Source organism: Eleutherodactylus coqui, chromosome 12, assembly GCF_035609145.1.
Source record: "Eleutherodactylus coqui strain aEleCoq1 chromosome 12, aEleCoq1.hap1, whole genome shotgun sequence".
NCBI classification, from domain to species: Eukaryota; Metazoa; Chordata; class Amphibia; order Anura; family Eleutherodactylidae; genus Eleutherodactylus; species Eleutherodactylus coqui.
In genome coordinates, this window is record NC_089848.1 from 46,157,643 (window position 1) to 46,175,069 (window position 17,427).

A 17,427-nucleotide genomic window follows, 5' to 3' on the forward strand; every position below is an offset into this window, starting at 1 on the left:
TTTTTACATGGGCAAAAAATTCAGCGATGCAGAATTTCGTTTTTCTTCCATCTCACTCTACTTTTAATTTTAAAAAGTTTTTCAGTACATTATATGGTACTTTAACCCATTTGGGACCAAGCACTGTAAATTTACGGACCTTGGTCCTGGGTTTTAATCCCAGCTGATAGTAAAAATATGGTGGGGGATTAAAGCCTCTGCTTCTGCAATCAATCAGAAGTAGGACGGGTTGTCAGCTGTTAGTCACAACTGAGAACCCTAATGAGAAGGCAGAAGTGGTTCTTAACCCCTTTTGCCTGCTCCTTTTCCTAGTATATAGTGCTATGTACTAAAAAGTGAAAGTGGAAGTATAATTTCCACTATGCGAATCAGCAGTTACAAAACTGTCAGGATCCTCTGGCACAGCAGAGCTACAGGGTTCTAGCAGACCCTGATCAGCTCTTCCAGTGACTATTGTAACTACAAGGGATGTTTTTCTCTGTAACTGGGGGCTTCTATGGATGTCCCAGCTACAGTAGAAAAGTGTCAAATAAAAAAAAACAAAAAAACATGTGAATGTCCCCCAGTGACGTCATCATAGGAGACATAGGCCGCCGGCAGACGGCCGAGTCGGATTCTGCTGTGAGAATTCTCGCAGCAGGACCTGACCCGAGCCCATGCAGGGACCAGTGTGGCGCTCACCTCTCCCGCGGCTCCGGCTCTTTGATGTGTCGGCTGCCGGCCAGCCGGCGCATGCGCAGAGCTGAGCCGGGGCGCCGCGAGAGACATTTCTGTGCAGGCCTCTGCGAGACCTGCACGGAAATAGAGCATGCCGCAATTTGTTTTCCGCGTGTATTTTCACGCGGACAAATCGCGTCCGTTCTATGGGATTGCGTTTTGCAATGCAATCCTATGCAGGCGTCCAACGTCGGAAATTCCCGCCCATATCCAGGGGGCCTGGATAGTACAAAAAATATTACATTAATAAGTAAAACAAAATTACAGAATAAAATAAAAATATATACATAAAAAACAAAGCCGACGCCAACCAAAACGATCGCCATATGCGCCCTGTAACAAAAAAAAATAATACATATTATATATCAAAACGTCCAAAACAAAATGAGGAACCCACTCACATTCTTTATTTTAGCAAAAACATAATAATTTAAAAAATAACAATAAATGTTAACAAAATCGTTTTTTTTTACCCCCAATAAAACTAAAATAACTGAAAAAAAAGTCAGTGAAAAAGATAATAAAAAAAAGTCCTATATGTCACGGAAAAAAAACACAGCAAAAAATAGGGCAGTTAAACCACCACATGGGTAAAACCCCTAAAAAGTGTCTGGTCCTTAAAGTACAACACAGCCTAGTCTTCAAGGGGTTAAATAGTACCATTAAAAAATATAACTCGTTCCGCAAACAAACCAGCCCTCAGACATCCACGTTAATGGATAAATAAAAGAGTTAGGATTTTTTAAAAGTACAGAGGCAAATTCTGTGTCATATGTCATGTTTATTTGTTCCCCACATAGATCCCTTTATACCTATTAGGACTGTTCTAGATTGTTTCTCACAGTACGGTTTGTACAGACATTCACAAATATGAGACAATTTGATACAATTCATCTCAGTTTTCTCTCAACAAGAATGGAACATGTTCGTATTTTTCTTCCTAGATGTGACATTTTCAATGATATGTCAAAAAGAGAACTTATTAGGAAATCAAAGTTGCAAAACACAACTGTCAGTGGACAGTTAACAATGCCGGGGTCAGAAAAATCATTCAAGGTGAAGAGGCATCTCTTTTTTAAGTTAATTTCAGGAGCCAGTGATATTGTCACTTTACTATTCACATCCAGGTTGTGACAGCTTTTTAAGAAAACTGCCAATTTGCTTTCTTCTTAAATTATTGTCTAGAAGTCGTTAGTCCATATATCAATTGTTTTACATTATCTGCAATAAAGTGTACATGGCAAATTAATAATCCAGTACGGTAATCCCTCAGGTTACAATATTTTCAACATACAATGCTTTTTCCTGGACTTTTAACTTGAAACCAAATTTAACACACTGTACAATGCCAAGGACAGTCCAAGACTGTAGCATGTGCGATCAACTGCAAGATCTAACCAGTCAGTATGGGCATTTTACTGGTAAAACACCTGCATTACTAAGGATCACTGGCATAACTATAGGGGATTCAGGGGATGTGGTTGCACCCGGGCCCTGGAGCCTTAGTGGGCCCATAAGGTCTCTCCATATAGGTTCTATGAATAAAGCATAGAATCATAGAATGGTAGCGTTGGATGGGACCTCCAGGGTTATCAGGTCCAACCCCCTGCTTAATGCAGGATCACTAAATCATCTCAGACAGATGTCAGTCCAGCCTTTGTTTGAACAGTTCCATTGGAGAAGAACTCACCACCTCCCATGGTAACCTGTTCCACTCATTGATCACTCTCACTGTCAGAACGTTTTTTCTAATATCTAATCTGTGTCTCCTCCCTTTCAGTTTCATCCCATTGCATCTAGTCTTTCCTTGTGCAGATGAGAATAGGGCTGATCCCTCTGCACTGTGACAGCCCTTCAGATATTTGTAGACAACTATTAAGTCTCCTCTCAGCCTTCTTTTTTGCAAGCTAAACATTCCCAGATCCTTTAACTGTTCCTCATAGGACATAATTTGCAGACCGCTCACCATCTTGGTAACTCTTCTCTGAACTTGCTCCAGTTTGTCTGGGTGCTCAGAACTGGAAACAATATTCCAGATGAGGTCTGACTAAGGAAGAGTAGAGGGGGATAATTACCTCACGTGATCTAGACTCTATACTTCTCTTAATACATCCCAGAATTGTGTTTGCCTTTTTGCTGCTGCATCACATTGTTGACTCATGTTCAGTCTATGATCTATTAGTATACCCAAGTATTTTTCACATGTGCTGCTGCTTAGCCTAATTCCTCCCATTCTATATGTGCTTTTTATGTTTTTCTTGGCTATATGTAGGACTTTGCATTTCTCCTTGTTAAATACCATTCTGTTAGTCGCTGCCCACTGTTCAAGCTTTTCTATATCTTTTTGAATACTCTCTTTCTCTTCACTAGTGTTAGCCATCCCTCCTAGCTTTGTGTCGTCAGCAAATTTGATCAGTTTTCCATCAATCCCCTCCTCAGATCATTTATAAAAATGTTGAACAACACTGGGCCTAGGACAGAGTCTTGTGGTACCCCACTTGATACATTCTTCCACTTGGATGTGCAGCCATTTATGACCACTCTGAGTACGATCACTCAGCCAGTTGTGAATCCACCTAACAGTTGCCTTGTCATTCCCATATTTGGTCATTTTTTTCAATAAGGATGGTATGAGATACTTTGTCAAATGCTTTACTAAAGTCAGGATATACTATATCCACCGCATTTTCCTGATCAACCAAGTCAGTGATACTAACATAGAAGGAAATTAGATTAGTCTGGCATGACTTGTTTGTTACAAACCCATGCTGGCTCTGGTTAATTACTCTATTCTCATCCAAGTACCTGCATACATGCTGTTTATTAATTTGGTCAAAGATCTTTCCCGGTATAGAAGTCAGGATCACATTATAGTTGGGGCCCTGTTACAGGTTTTGCATTGGGGTCCAGGATCTTCACGTTACGCCGCTGCTAAGGATGTTTTTAGATGTAAAAAAATAATTCAAACAAACAAAAGTGAATGATAAAAACTCAAACTGACGACCGAACAACGAACGGTAATCATTTACTTTTTGTATGTCGTTCACTTTCTGCAGGCATAGAAATCATAGTTAGCTCGTTTGCTTATCGTTTAGTTTCAACAGCAACCGTTCAGTCCCTCTCAGTCACTTCTACAGCGAATGTGACTGACTGATCGATTCTGAATGATTTCTCGTTTGAACGAGCCAACGATGTATTTGCCTGTATGAATAAAGTGCACAAGCGAACAGGCTAGCGATGACGTTACTGGCTCGTTCGAACCATCTAAACCTCATCCAAAAGGACCATAAAGTGCTTGCGCTGATTGACTGTCTATTACTGCTGTGGTGCAATAACGAACAGTACTACTTGTCCTGCACTGCTGTTTATCTGTGCTGGGATAAGCTACTGCTTTAGGGCTCTTTCACACAGGAGCTGCGACTTTCATCCGCCTGCTGGAAATCACATCAACAGGAGGCAGCCGCAACCAGGTCATGGCTGCACCTCCCGTTTTAATGCCTATCTGAACAAATGCATTGGAATACAATGCATCGGTTGATCGCGATTTACGAATGTGATGAAGCAATAAAAAGTGTCGCTATAAAACGCCCGTGTGAATCCATCCTAAGACACCAGGTGAGGTTGGCTCCTTTTTTTCTGTTCCATTGTGTGCAGGATCCTGAAGACCTTCCTGTGCACAACATACTGTAGAAGGTGCTTTATAACTTATGGCGCTATTTCTGATTCTTAAGGCCGTGTTTGCACACGTTATTGCACTTGCAAAATCTGCGCCCGCTCTACACAGAGAATCAAACTAAATGATTTTAGTAGATTTTTTTCTCGCAAATGCGTTTTGCGCTTGCATTCCGTGTGTGCACAAAAAAATAAGACCTGCTGTATTTTCTTACATTTTGCACAGCAAAACTGCCATAGAAGTCTATGGCAGATTCAAAAATACGTGAGTGGAAGGGTGTGACACTGCGCAAAATGCAGGAAAAAGAAGACAGCCGGAGTTTCTTAGGCGTAAATAGCCATTCAGTTCTATGGAAAGAGATGTCATGTGCGCGTATGAACCGACCCTGCATGCGCAAAAATTACAGTAATATGCGCAGACACGTGCGCAACACTCTGATTATGGTTGTCTTCTAACCTCGTTCATGTGCAAATACAATGCCGCAAGCGCCTTATATGTAAAGGTGTGTTTAGCTGACTATCTGATCACTGGGAGTTCGACCACAGGGTGCAACCACATCCTCTGCATCCCCTGTAGCTACGCCCCTGGATAGGTGATACCTTCATTTCTTGGGATAAACCATTTAATATTTTCTCATTTTAGGGGATATTTTAGAGCTTTAAAGCCAATTACCAGTTTTCCGTAGGGTTGTGGTTGTAGGTTACATTATTTTCCACTTGTGATCGTTGCCCTGGCACGTATTAAACAACAGACAGTAATCTTTCAACTCTAAATCACGCTATTTATCCATGTTGGAATGCAGCAGTAACTGCGCAAAATATAGAGACAATTGATTTCAATGTCTGGGTGGTGAGCAGAGGCTTTTATATAGACAGATGACAGATCGGTGACATCAATAAGTGGAGCATGCTGCATTATTGATCTGCTCCTTGTGCCTTCCCGGGCTATGCAGGTTATTACATGACATACTTGCTGAATAATTAAAATTCAATCTCTTTTTTTTGGTACATTTAGCCTTTTTGGTTAAAAGATCTTCAATATGATCTCATCACGTACATGTAAAAAATGACTATAGATTAAGTCTACTTGTTTGACTAAAACTTACTAGTCACAACACTGTGAACACAAAAGGGATATCACACCTGCTCAACAACTATTGATTAAAGGGGTTGTACCGATATCTTAAAGTTATCCTCTATCCTCAGGAAAGGAATAACTTATAATCAGATAGAGGGCCAACTACTGGGACCTATACCAAGACCACTCAGTCTTTTGGGTTTACTCCAGTACCCTCCTGATTGGGTGTCTGTTTGACAGGGCTGGGTGACTTAGGCTGGGTTCACACGGGGCGGATTCCCATCGGAAATCTCGCGGTTTGGCCGCAGCAAAAACCGTGAGATTTCCGCCGGGAGAACCGCCGCGGTTTAAGCCGCGGCGGCTTTGAAGCGGCCCGGCCGCTTGCTTTTCCGTTGCGGCCGGCGCTCCCATAGAGGAGAGCGTGGCCTTGACATAAATAAACAAAAAAACGAAAGTAAACAGACATGCTGCTTCTTTTGAAACCGCGGCTGCGGCGGCCGCAGCCGCGGTTTCAACCGGTTTTACCGCAGCGGATTAGCCATTCCATGTGGACGAGGTTTCTGTGAAACCTTGTCCACATGGCTGGCTAATCCCGAGATTAGCGACCGCGGGCGGTTTTGCCGCGGGCGGATCTGCTGCGGCAGAACCGCGGCAAATCCACCCTGTGTGAACCTAACCTTAATGTTAGGAGTTTTAAAGAGCCACTCTGGTGAATTTTTCTACCATTCATTATAATCAATAACTATATAACTAGTCTCTCAGCATATACAAGTTGGCTAGTCATACATTTGTTTAGTTATTCCTTTCTATCTGAACTCCTGAAGTCCTTCACCTCAGGCGGGTCATGTGATCTTAATTTTAACCATCTGAGAATTACTTGGGTTTATGTGTTCTCAGATGAGTCAGTTTTCCAAACAGCATAATTCTTATAATGGACCCTCCCACAGAAGAGGGATACAGACACCCCTATCACAGTTACTGATGAGGATCACACAGCTCTAGTCACACAGTTAGAATAGAAGAGATCACAGCTCAGTCTCCTGACTGGCTAATTATGGTCTATAGCCTACTTAGGTGAATACAGAAGGTGATGGCAGTGTCCTCCTTGCAGACAGAGATGGTACTGGCTCTAGCCGGTCATGTGATGCTGTGTTGATGCATCATGGGAGTGTTGCAATAGCATAGAGAAAATGTGCAGGCTGAAATCTCAGCATCAGGATGGTGCCTGATAAGCATCAGACAGGAGGCTAAACTATATATCTGAAACTGTGATATACATAAGAGGCTTCCAAAGTATGCCCAAAAATCATGGGAGGGGTGCTGAGATGGAAATATGTGTTTTCTCCTAAATGTCGATTGAAAAGCTTTACTGGACTGTAAGTTGTGATGGTGGGCCCTTAGTGGGCACCACTGAGTCCACACCATCAATCATAAGTGCATTTTGCTCATGCATTTCGCATGCATGGTAAAAGTAGGGCATGCTCTATTTTCCTGCGGTTTCCTCAGCAAAAGACCCATACAGATCTATGGGAGGTGCGAAATTCCACAACAGGATGGGTTTTATACTTGAAAAATGCAGGGAAAAGAACACATCTGAGGCTCATTAAATATCCATTAACCCCTTAGTGACCACGCTATAGTGTTTTTACGGCCTGCCTTTGCAGGAGGTGTATGGAGGGAGATAGCGCTGCTATCTCCTTCCATACATCGCAGATGTCAGCTGTTTATTACAGCTGACACGTGTGGGCAGCAGACCCGTTTAGCCGCCCGGACGATGAGGACTATTAACGCTTGAAATGCCGCTGTCAAATCTGACAGCGGCATTTAAATCCCCCGAATGATGTTCGGGGTCCCGTACGGCCCGCCCACAGTGAGATTGGGAGACCCGTGCAGGTGTCATGGCAGCCGGTGTCCTTCTGAAAGACCCCAGGGCTGTCATGGCAGAATGCCTATCAAGCCACCCCCCTGGGGTGGCTTGATAGGCTGTCTGTCAGAACGCAGTATGATGTAATGCTATGGCATTACATCATACTGCATAAGTGATCTAAGCATCGCTAGTTGTGGTCTCCCAGGAGGACTGAAAAAAAACCTAAAAATAAGAACAATAACGTTTTATTAATTTTTTTTTTTTTAAGTAATAAAATTTTAAAAAAAAACCTTTTTGCCATATTTACAATAAAATTCTAAATAATAATACAAAAATACATATTTGGTATCATTGCGTTCGTAAAAGTCCGTTCTATCAAATAATGCATTATTTGCCTGCATGGTGAACGTTGTCCGGAAAAAAACAAAAAACGCCAGAAATGTGCTTTTTTGGTCACATTGTTGCCAAGAAAAAATCTAATAAAAAGCAATAAAAAAGTCCTATGTATTCCAAAATGGTGCCAACCGAAACTGCAGAACGAACCACAATATTGTGGTACAGCAAAAAAAAGTATACAAGTTTGGTATCGTAGTAATCATACTGACTCATAGAATAAAGTTAGCATGTCATTTTTGGTGCAGTTTGTGCACCGTAGAACCAAGACGCACTGAAAGATGGAGGAATGTCGTTTTTTTCCATTTCTCTTCATTTAGAATTTTTAAAAAGTTTTTTAGTACATTATATGGTACATTAAATAGTACCATTAAAAAGTACAACTCGTCCTGTAAAAAACAAGCCCTCATGTAGCTACGTCGATGGATAAATAAAGGAGTTATGATTTTTTAAAAGGGGGGAGGAAAAAATGAAAATGGAAAAAAGCAAAAAAGTGTGGTCACTAAGGGGTTAAATTCATGGAAGGGTGTATCACGCCTTGTATTTGCAAAAAGTACATTACTGTGCGCAGACACACGCATATCATACAGACTATGAACCTCTTCAAACTTCGTGAAACACCAGCCTCAATACAGTCCCCCCTATATTCCTGTGTTTTTTTTAAGAGGCTAATCACATTAACGTATTCAGGTTATATGTAATCTTCTGTATTTTTCCAATACAGCCATACAGCAGAAGGAAATGTTTGCACACCCCAAAAGCTTTCCTTCTTCCTCTTATAAGAGTCAATAGTGTTTTTTGGCATAAAACATGTCAGGGAATACAGTCATCAGATATAACTAACTATGGCACTATAGCATTACATTAGACAACAGTGCGAGATTGTACAGTTCCAAGAAAAGTAAGTGGAATTTCTGTAATTACCTGCATATATGTATTCACTACTAATAAAATTGGAAAATAAACAGCACTGGAATGCAATAGACATCTAAACCAAGTTGATCCACCTCAGTCCTCTTATGGTGCATTTAAAGGGAATGATTATTATTCACAAAGTTTGAATGAAAGTGAACAATTACACTGGGGAACCCAAATTTTGGTGAATGAGATGAAGAACACTCTTCAACGGTCACCAGTAGCCCGCCATCATATGTATCCCATCGTCTGCAGTCCTGTTCTTCCACGGTCACCAGTAGTCCGCCATCATATGTATCCCATTGTCCGCATTCCTGTTCTTTCACGGTCACCAGTAGTCTGCCATCATATATGTATCCCATCGTCCGCATTCCTGTTCTTCCACGGTCACCAGTAGTCCGCCATCATATGTGTATCCCATCGTCCACAGTATTGTTCTTTCACGGTCACCAGTAGTCTGCCATCATATGTGAATCCTATCATCCGCAGTCCTGTTCTTCCACGGTTACCAGTAGTCTGCCATCATATGTGTATCCAGTCGTTCGCAGTCCTGTTCTTCCACGGTCACCAGTAGTCCACCATCATATGTGTATCCCATCGTTCGCAGTACTATTCTTCCACGGTCACCAGTAGTCCGCCATCATATGTGTATCCCATTGTCCGTAAGTACTGTTCTTCAACAGTCACCAGTAGACCACCATCATATGTGTATCCTATCGTCCACAGTACTGTTCTTCCACGGTCACCAGTAGTCTGCCATCAGATGTATTCTATCAGCCGCAGACCTGTTCTACCACGATCCTTATTTTCTGGTGAAATCATTCCCCCTGTTCATCACTTACATCACCAAAAGCATCTGAAAATTCATCCAGAATGACTGCAGGTCCTGCAATCTGATGCTCATGTTACACCCAAGTGTTCAAAAACAGAAGTGAGCGTATTCTCCACAAATTCACCATAGTTTACGGCCTTATAGTTCCCAAAGAAATGCTTCACAACCTTCCAGAACAACGACCGTTCATGAGCCTCAAAGTTGTCCATTGAATCTTGGAAATGCCGGTCTTTCACGAGTTCCCGGATTTGTGGTCCATCGCATTTACCTGCTTTTACCTTCTCCATGCTCATGGCAGGAAATTCTCTACATTTGTACCTGAAATACCTTCTATGTCTCATCAATGTCTTTACACATTGTTTTGTCAACCCCAAGTGTGATGTGCAGTGATGGTGATATGTATCATATGTACTAAATACTAATAGTAAGCAAATGCTGGTGGGAAAATAAAGAAAATATAACAAAAATAGATAATGACATCAGGGATATCTCAAAAACTAGAGCTCCTAGAATAAAATGGATGTTATTATCGGAATAAGCAGCACAAAAATACCCAGAATAAGCTCTAACATTCCAGGCACCATGAAAAAAATAGTTTTTTTGTTCCCAATGTAATTGTTCAGTTCAAATGTGAGCCAATGACTGAACGACGAATGAGAACCGCGAGGTTCTGATTCGTCATTCCGTTTCCTCCGGCATAAAAATCAACACCGGCTCGTTCACTCGTCGGGCAGTTTAAACACTGAATGATAAGTGAACGAGAACTGCATGATTCTCAACAGGCTGCCTGAGCATGAACGAGCTGGAGATGATATCACCGGATCATTTACAAGGGCAAACCAGAATCGTGAGATTCTCGTTTTGTCTAAAAGGGTCGTTAGTACTAAAAAAACTTCCCTATGTCAGCATCTCCTGCAGTACACAAAGGCAGACTTTACCACACCACATCTTACAATGCTGCTACAGTACCCCAAGGCTCTGGCATCATGTAATTATGGCAACTAAACAACAATTGCCCTACACAGCGTGCAAACTCCCAGCCCTTATTACAAGAGGCCTTGATATGTGCCTCGTGTGCTGCAGCATAATTCTCCATGGGGAAACAGAAACATAGCCTTATTCACACGGATGTTTTATCGCGGTTATTTTGCCACAATGAAACATTGGTTGAAATCGCGGCCATCTGAAGCATTGGATTCTAATGCATTCGTTCAGATTGGCGATTTTCCGGTGCGTAAAATCGTCAGACCAATACAGTGCAAAGCAGTAGCAACACATTTAAATTTTAATGGAAAAAAGTAATTATATTCACTTTGTTTCATCCTGGTCCTAGTGTTTAGTTCCACAGTTCTATTCTCTTTGTTTAGTTACTTGGACAGCAATCTCTGGATCCTTAAGCCACCCTACCACCTTCTCCATCTTATTGCCTGTAAAACATATTGAAAAAAAATGTTAATAACACATTTTTTTCCCTTAAAGGAAAAAAATTGGCTTCTACCTCATTGGTCTTTTTTGCCTTCTTCTGGATCAACATCTCAGTAATAAAAACAACTAAAAATATTATGTTTTGTATATTAATAAGCATGAATGCTAAAGATACACATAGGAGTTCTACACAGAGATCTACAAGCCACCAATGTTAACCCCTTAACGACATAGGATGTACATTTACGTCTTGTGCATTCGCGGGTTGTATGAATGACCGCCTGTTTACTGTTGGAAAAGTGATCAATCTATATTGTTTTAAATACATTGCTGCCTTGGGTCATTGCAATTTGCAGATGCTTGCAATATCAATCAGAAAGAGGAAACTTATTTTAAAGTTTAACTGCCTTTGTGTTAATATGAGGAAGTGTAGATTTTCATTATCATAAGACGATACTCAGACAAAGGCTTGCTAAAATAAGATTAATGAATTCTTTCATCATAGATTGTTCTTCAAAATGATTTGCTAATAGAAATGCTATACATGTTGTCAATTAATGATAGGAAGTTATTGTTTGTTGTCAGGCTTGGTTATTCTTATTTCTTATTTGTCTATTTATAATAAAACAGGGAACTTCTTTTTCAGAAGAACTCCAAACTACTGATTCAACCACATCTGTGTTGTGTCCGGAGTTCATCTGTACAGATTAGTCATACCTGATTGATAAGGCTACGATACCCTTTGAGTATTATCCAAATTGAACCAAATACTCTATCACTGTGAATGGAGGCGGCTGGCCCGGAACGATGCCCAGCCCTCTCCACCTCCATTCACTCGGCAATGCTTGTTTCTGTATAAATGCACAGGAACGATCGCCACTGAGACAACCTGTTGGGCATCTGCACCCAACATGTCGTCCCATGTAAAAGAGCCTTAAGAGATTACACAATGTTTGAGCATGAGCAGCACTGGTCAATTTGGCAACAGCACACCATGACTGACTACCAATTCACAGTGAGCATCAAGTAATGATTCTAGAACATGGGTTCTATGGTCATCTTGTAACATTACATAATGGCCCCAGTAACAGGCAGATCTGTGACAGAGCAAGGAAAAAGAAAGGCACCCCCTCCAAGGGCGCATGGACTAACTTTCTCTCTCTGGGACCAGAGGGTTCTTCAAATGAAACACTATTTGCCAGTTAGCTCTTGGAGAAGTCATTAGCACAGAGGTTCGCTTAGGGTGGTTTCACACCTGTGCTGGGGTTTCTGCTTTTCTGATTCATTTGGAGAGCGGGAAAGGAGAATCCTTGAGGTTGAATGGTTCCATCTTTGGATGGAACCGAACAGCACCTGGCGGACCCCATTTACTACAATGGGATCCACCCACTTTCCACTCAGCTGGCCAGGTTTTGGATGGAAAGCCAGAGGTTCTGACACAGATATGAAACCACCCTTACTTTTTCTTCCTGCACTGCGCATGTTTAATCAATGGTCTCAATAAGACATAAAAAAGGGTATGGTACAGTGTTATCCAGTAGAGTAAAATGTGATTGTTCTTAGTAAAAGAAACCAAGTAATCTTGTAGATACAATACCTTTTAGTGACTGACAAATATACATGGCGTTGTAGCAAGCTTTCGGGCCTATCAGGGTCCTTCCTCAGGTATAATACAACAAATCTAAAGACGTGTTTACTATAACACATGATAATACAGGAGAGCAGGAACATGGTGAACTTAATTTGCACTAGATAAATACCAGAGGCAGAGGGTAAGAGGGCACAGACATGTTTGGATCAATAGCATTTAGATAAATAGCAGGGAGGGATGACCATAACAGTAAATAATTAGCCTACTGACAAGGAATGTGAAAGGAATGTGAAATCTCTCCTTCAGACCTGCAAACAAGGAAGATGGAACAATACCTCCGCAGTGCCACCTATTGGAGGGCAGCATTCCTTCAAATCAATGTAATCAATATATATGAACAGTACAACTGTTTGTGTGTCATTAGCTTTGCTAAATTGCGTTCGTCTATAATTGTCTTTAGAAAACAAACAAACCATATTTAATTATAATAATTATTAATGAGTTCAGAAATCCAAGTAATTCCAAAAAGTTCAATAACTTTTTCTTGCACCTCTACCGTTGTCTTAGCCATATTTTTCTAGGCCATTTGTTCTACTCTTCCACTTTCGATGCTGTGGATAAAGTAGGATGAACGTCTTTGACTATGCGAAGTAGTAGACATGTGAATAAAAAGCTAAAGTGAAGTTCACCTGCTTGTTTGTCTTCATTATTTAGTTTTCTAATAGGCTGCCACAGATTTTGCAAACAATAAATGCTCTTTAGACAGTAAAGATTTCTGCCCTGTGTATTCATTGCAATTCATTATTTGCCATAGCTTAAATAAACCATGCCTAGCTGAGCCAAAACGGACTGCTGCCAGAATATGAAATTGCTGCAATGGTTTGAAATAGGATCATGAATGAGTTGCACATGGAAAGGTAATAATACAATTTACAATGAAAGCTGAATTAATCATGGTGCGCTAAGCTCAGCTCAATAAATACTTGCAGCTGGCCCTAAATGATACGGGTACGACAACATAACCCAGCGCCATTTCAATATCGTCTTTTACCTTTAAAATAATAATTCATGTTGATCATCTATCATCTGTGATTTTTCAGACCTGTGGATGAGAATGATATGCCAGCTATGATTTGTTTGCAATTTCACACTTATGTGAGGTCTTGTTAGTATGCTGGGTGCCAGCTTGCGGATAGATTCCTAGAGTAACTCTTGTATTAATACAAACTGTGAAAGGAATCAAGCAAGACTTTCCCATTAATAATTCCGCCAGTTAATGTTGCAGAGTATTTTAAAGCCGTGCATTTGATGATGAAGTTTACATTCCAACGAGAGCTTTATGAGTCGTCTTGCTCAGATTGCCGGTACTTTTAGCTTAAATGTCATCTTTTTCTTAGAAACTTTTCTATTATACTTGACAAAATACACTTTGCATTATAAGGAAGTGTACTTTGCTGACACAAGACATTCCAGGCAAAATAAATAAAAAAAATCCAATATTGAATGTTCGTGGTAAAAAGTATTTCAAGAGCATTGTTTAGAATGAAAATGTAATTTAAATATACTTCTGATCTCTTTCATTTTAATGGAGAATGATGCTGCAAGGCAAAATGCAAATTCACTGGTAGCAAACCAAGCGTATCAGTCTCAATATGTTAACAGCCTCCTGGGAGATGAAAAAAAAAACAAAAAAACTGTTTACGGTGGGCAGCTTACCTCCCCAAAAATGAAACATCTTAATTTAACGGACACATTATTGATACTTAAGCAAAACACATTTGTTTCTAGTTCAATATAGCTATGAGAGGGAAAGCTATTAAATGCATTGCAGAATGGGCATTGATTATCTTGGGTAAATGTAGCTGTATTCGTTTCTCCGTTTTCTTTTTATGATGTGGCTTATAGGAGTGAAAAATAAAACCTAAAGAAAGGCTTCAGCAGGGCAGTGAAATCTTACCCCCTACCTAAACTATTTTCTGTGACATCCAAGATACATCTAAGCTGTCGACTTGGATAATCACCAAATCGATCACAGCAATCAAGCTCTGGAGCAATGGTTTGACATATGGTCATAAATCAGTTGCACCTATAAAAGGGTCATTTTTATATGTGGCCCTTGCACGTTGGGACCCCATTTAAGGATGGCACAAGTAATGAAGGTAAAAAAAGCAGCAATAAACTTGAATATCGTTGCTGTGCAGGAGGCCCAAGGATAGGTCATTAATATTTGATTGTTGGGGATCTGCTGCTCAGGACCCCCGCGGATCAACAATTTTCAAGCCACTGTTATAGTTTATGGAGTTGAAAGCAAACCACGTTGTACACTTTACAGCAGCCCAGGTTGGTATTGAATTGAATGGAAGCAATGCCTGCAATACCAATGTTGGCTGCTGCGAAAGAAGCTGTCTGCTCCTGTCTCCATACACTGTGATGGTGGCGAATGGTTACAGTCATAATAGGCACAGGCTTGGAGGTTACAGAGTATTTAAAAGGTACTGAGCTGGGTGGTTAATACTAGCAACAGTCTCTTAAAAGAGCACACAGCTTGGTGGTTGCACAGCTTGGTGTCTAATCAGCACATTGGGCTTGGTGGTTTCTACTAGCAACCAACAGTCTCCTAGCAAGGTACACAGCTTTGCAGTTACAGTCTCTCTTTATGAGGGTACATAGCATTGCTGTTAAAATCTTTGTTAATTCCACAGGGCAATTATTCTTGTACATAACTCATTTAGGGCACTGGGTTTATGCCCAAAGAGTCTTTGGTCACATAGAAAAAAAACAGAAATCTAAATCAAGTCACTATTTGGTGTGGCCACCCTTTGCCTTCAAAGCAGTACAGATAGTCCCCGACATACGAACATTCAAGTTACAAATTTCAGTACATACGAACAAGGTCGTCCTAAGGCTAATTCGCATGGCGGCAGAGTGGTGGCAGCAGCGAGCAGGAGCCGCGCCTGCTGCAAACAGTAGCTCTCTCTTACTGTACCCACGTGGTTTCAGTACGAGTGTTGTGAACTCCAAACATGTCGGGTGCCAAGCGCAAAGGAAGTGGTGATGCTGGAATTTCTAAAAAACGCCAGGCCATCACGATGCAAACAAAGGCTAATATCATAAAAAGAGTGGAGCGCGGTGAGAAGATGTCTGATGTTGCTCGCTCATACCAGATTAATTGTTCTACCATCGGTACCATTCTGAAGAGCAAGGATAGGATCATGGAACATGCGAGAAGTTCAGTGCCTATGCATTCTACTATTATTAGTAAGAAACGTGGAAAAGTGATAGAAGAACTTGAAAATCCTCTGAGCATTTGGATGGAGGATTGTCATCAGAAAAGAAAGCCACTAAGCTTAATGCTGAATCAAGAGAAGGCTTTAAGTCTTTTTGAAGATGTAAAGACAAAATATGGGGAAGAAGCAGCAGATGTGACCTTTACTGCAAGTCATGGATGGTTTAACCGCTTCAAGGCACTTAATAACCTCCATAACATAAAAGTGACAGGAGAGGCGGCAAGTGCAGATATGGTAGCAGCCGAGGAGTTCCCCGCTACACTTAAGGAAATTATCAAAGAAGGTGCGTTTTCACCTCAGCAAATATTTAATGTTGCCGAAACAGGCCTTTATTGGAAAAAGATGCCAGACAGAACCTACATCAGTAAGGCTTCAAACCCGCAAAGGACAGACTGACGCTACTGCTTGGCGGAAATACGGCAGGAGATATGAAGATCAAGCCATTGTTAGTGTATTATGCTGAAAACCCAAGAGCCCTGAAAAATATAGCTACGGCCTCACTTCCTGTTGTGTGGAAGAATAACCGAAAAGCCTGGGTCACTCTTGCTATGTTTCAAGACTGGTTTTATCACCATTTCATCCCCGAGGTGGAACGGTACTGCCGGGATAAGAACATTCCCTTCAATATTCTTCTCCTTTTAGATAATACACCGGGCCACCCTCCTTTCCTAGATGACTTTGATGCAAATGTGTAGGTAGTTTTCCTGCCACCCAACACTACCTCCCTACTCCAGCCAATAGACCAGGGGGCCATTGCAACCTTCAAGAAATACTATCTCCGTCGCACGTTTCATCAGGCACTGAAGGCAACTGAGGGTGAGTCTGGGATTACATTGCGTGAATTTTGGAAGAACTTCACTATCTATAATGCCATAAAGAACATTGATGCTTCATGGCGTGAAATTACCACGGCCACCATGAATGGGGTTTGGAAGAAACTGTGCCCCATGTTTGTCCACGATTCCCCTAGTTTAGCGAAGCTACAGGCAGAGGAACAAAATGTAGTCAACAACTTAGTGAGCATCAGCGAGAAGCTTGACCTTCATCTTGAGGAACAGGACTTCCATGAATATTTGCTGTGCACAACCAGGAGCTGACAAATGAAGATCTCATGGAACTGGAAAACCAGAGGAAAGAGGAAGAAAAAGAGGACGAACTGGAAGTGGAACCAGCACAGAAGCATTTCCAGACCAAGATGATGGCAAAGGCATTTCAAATGATTGAAGACTCTCTGGCACTCTTTGAATCACAGGACCCAAATGTGTACCAAATGGTACACCAAGGTTGCAGCATCTGTCCACGATGCACTTCATTGCTACCGGGCCATATACGATGAGAAAAAGGAGGCTACCACCCAGGCATCCTTAGACCGGTTCTTTAGGAGGATGGAAAGATGCGATGAGTCTCATCATGACACTGAACCAGTGCCATCGACGTCAGGTGTTACAGCATCCACGCCAACATCTTCTCACCCTCCCTCTAATGTTGATGTCCCATTACCACTGAGTGCTGATGACTCATCCTCTCCAATTCTTCATGCATCATTGTCTCCCATTTCTGCTGCTAAACCATCGCCCAACGTCTCCTCCACTTCCAGTCAGTAATTTCCCACAGAAAGCCAGTCCACGTACTCCAGCTATGTCATCTTAT

The 17,427-nt window shown here is 41.3% G+C and overlaps 1 pseudogene; it reads left to right on the top strand.

Annotated features, from left to right (window-relative positions):
- Positions 1-15,513: 15,513 nt before the first annotated feature.
- Positions 15,514-17,113, top strand: LOC136586551 (tigger transposable element-derived protein 1-like; annotated as a pseudogene).
- The last annotated feature ends 314 nt before the right edge of the window (positions 17,114-17,427 follow it).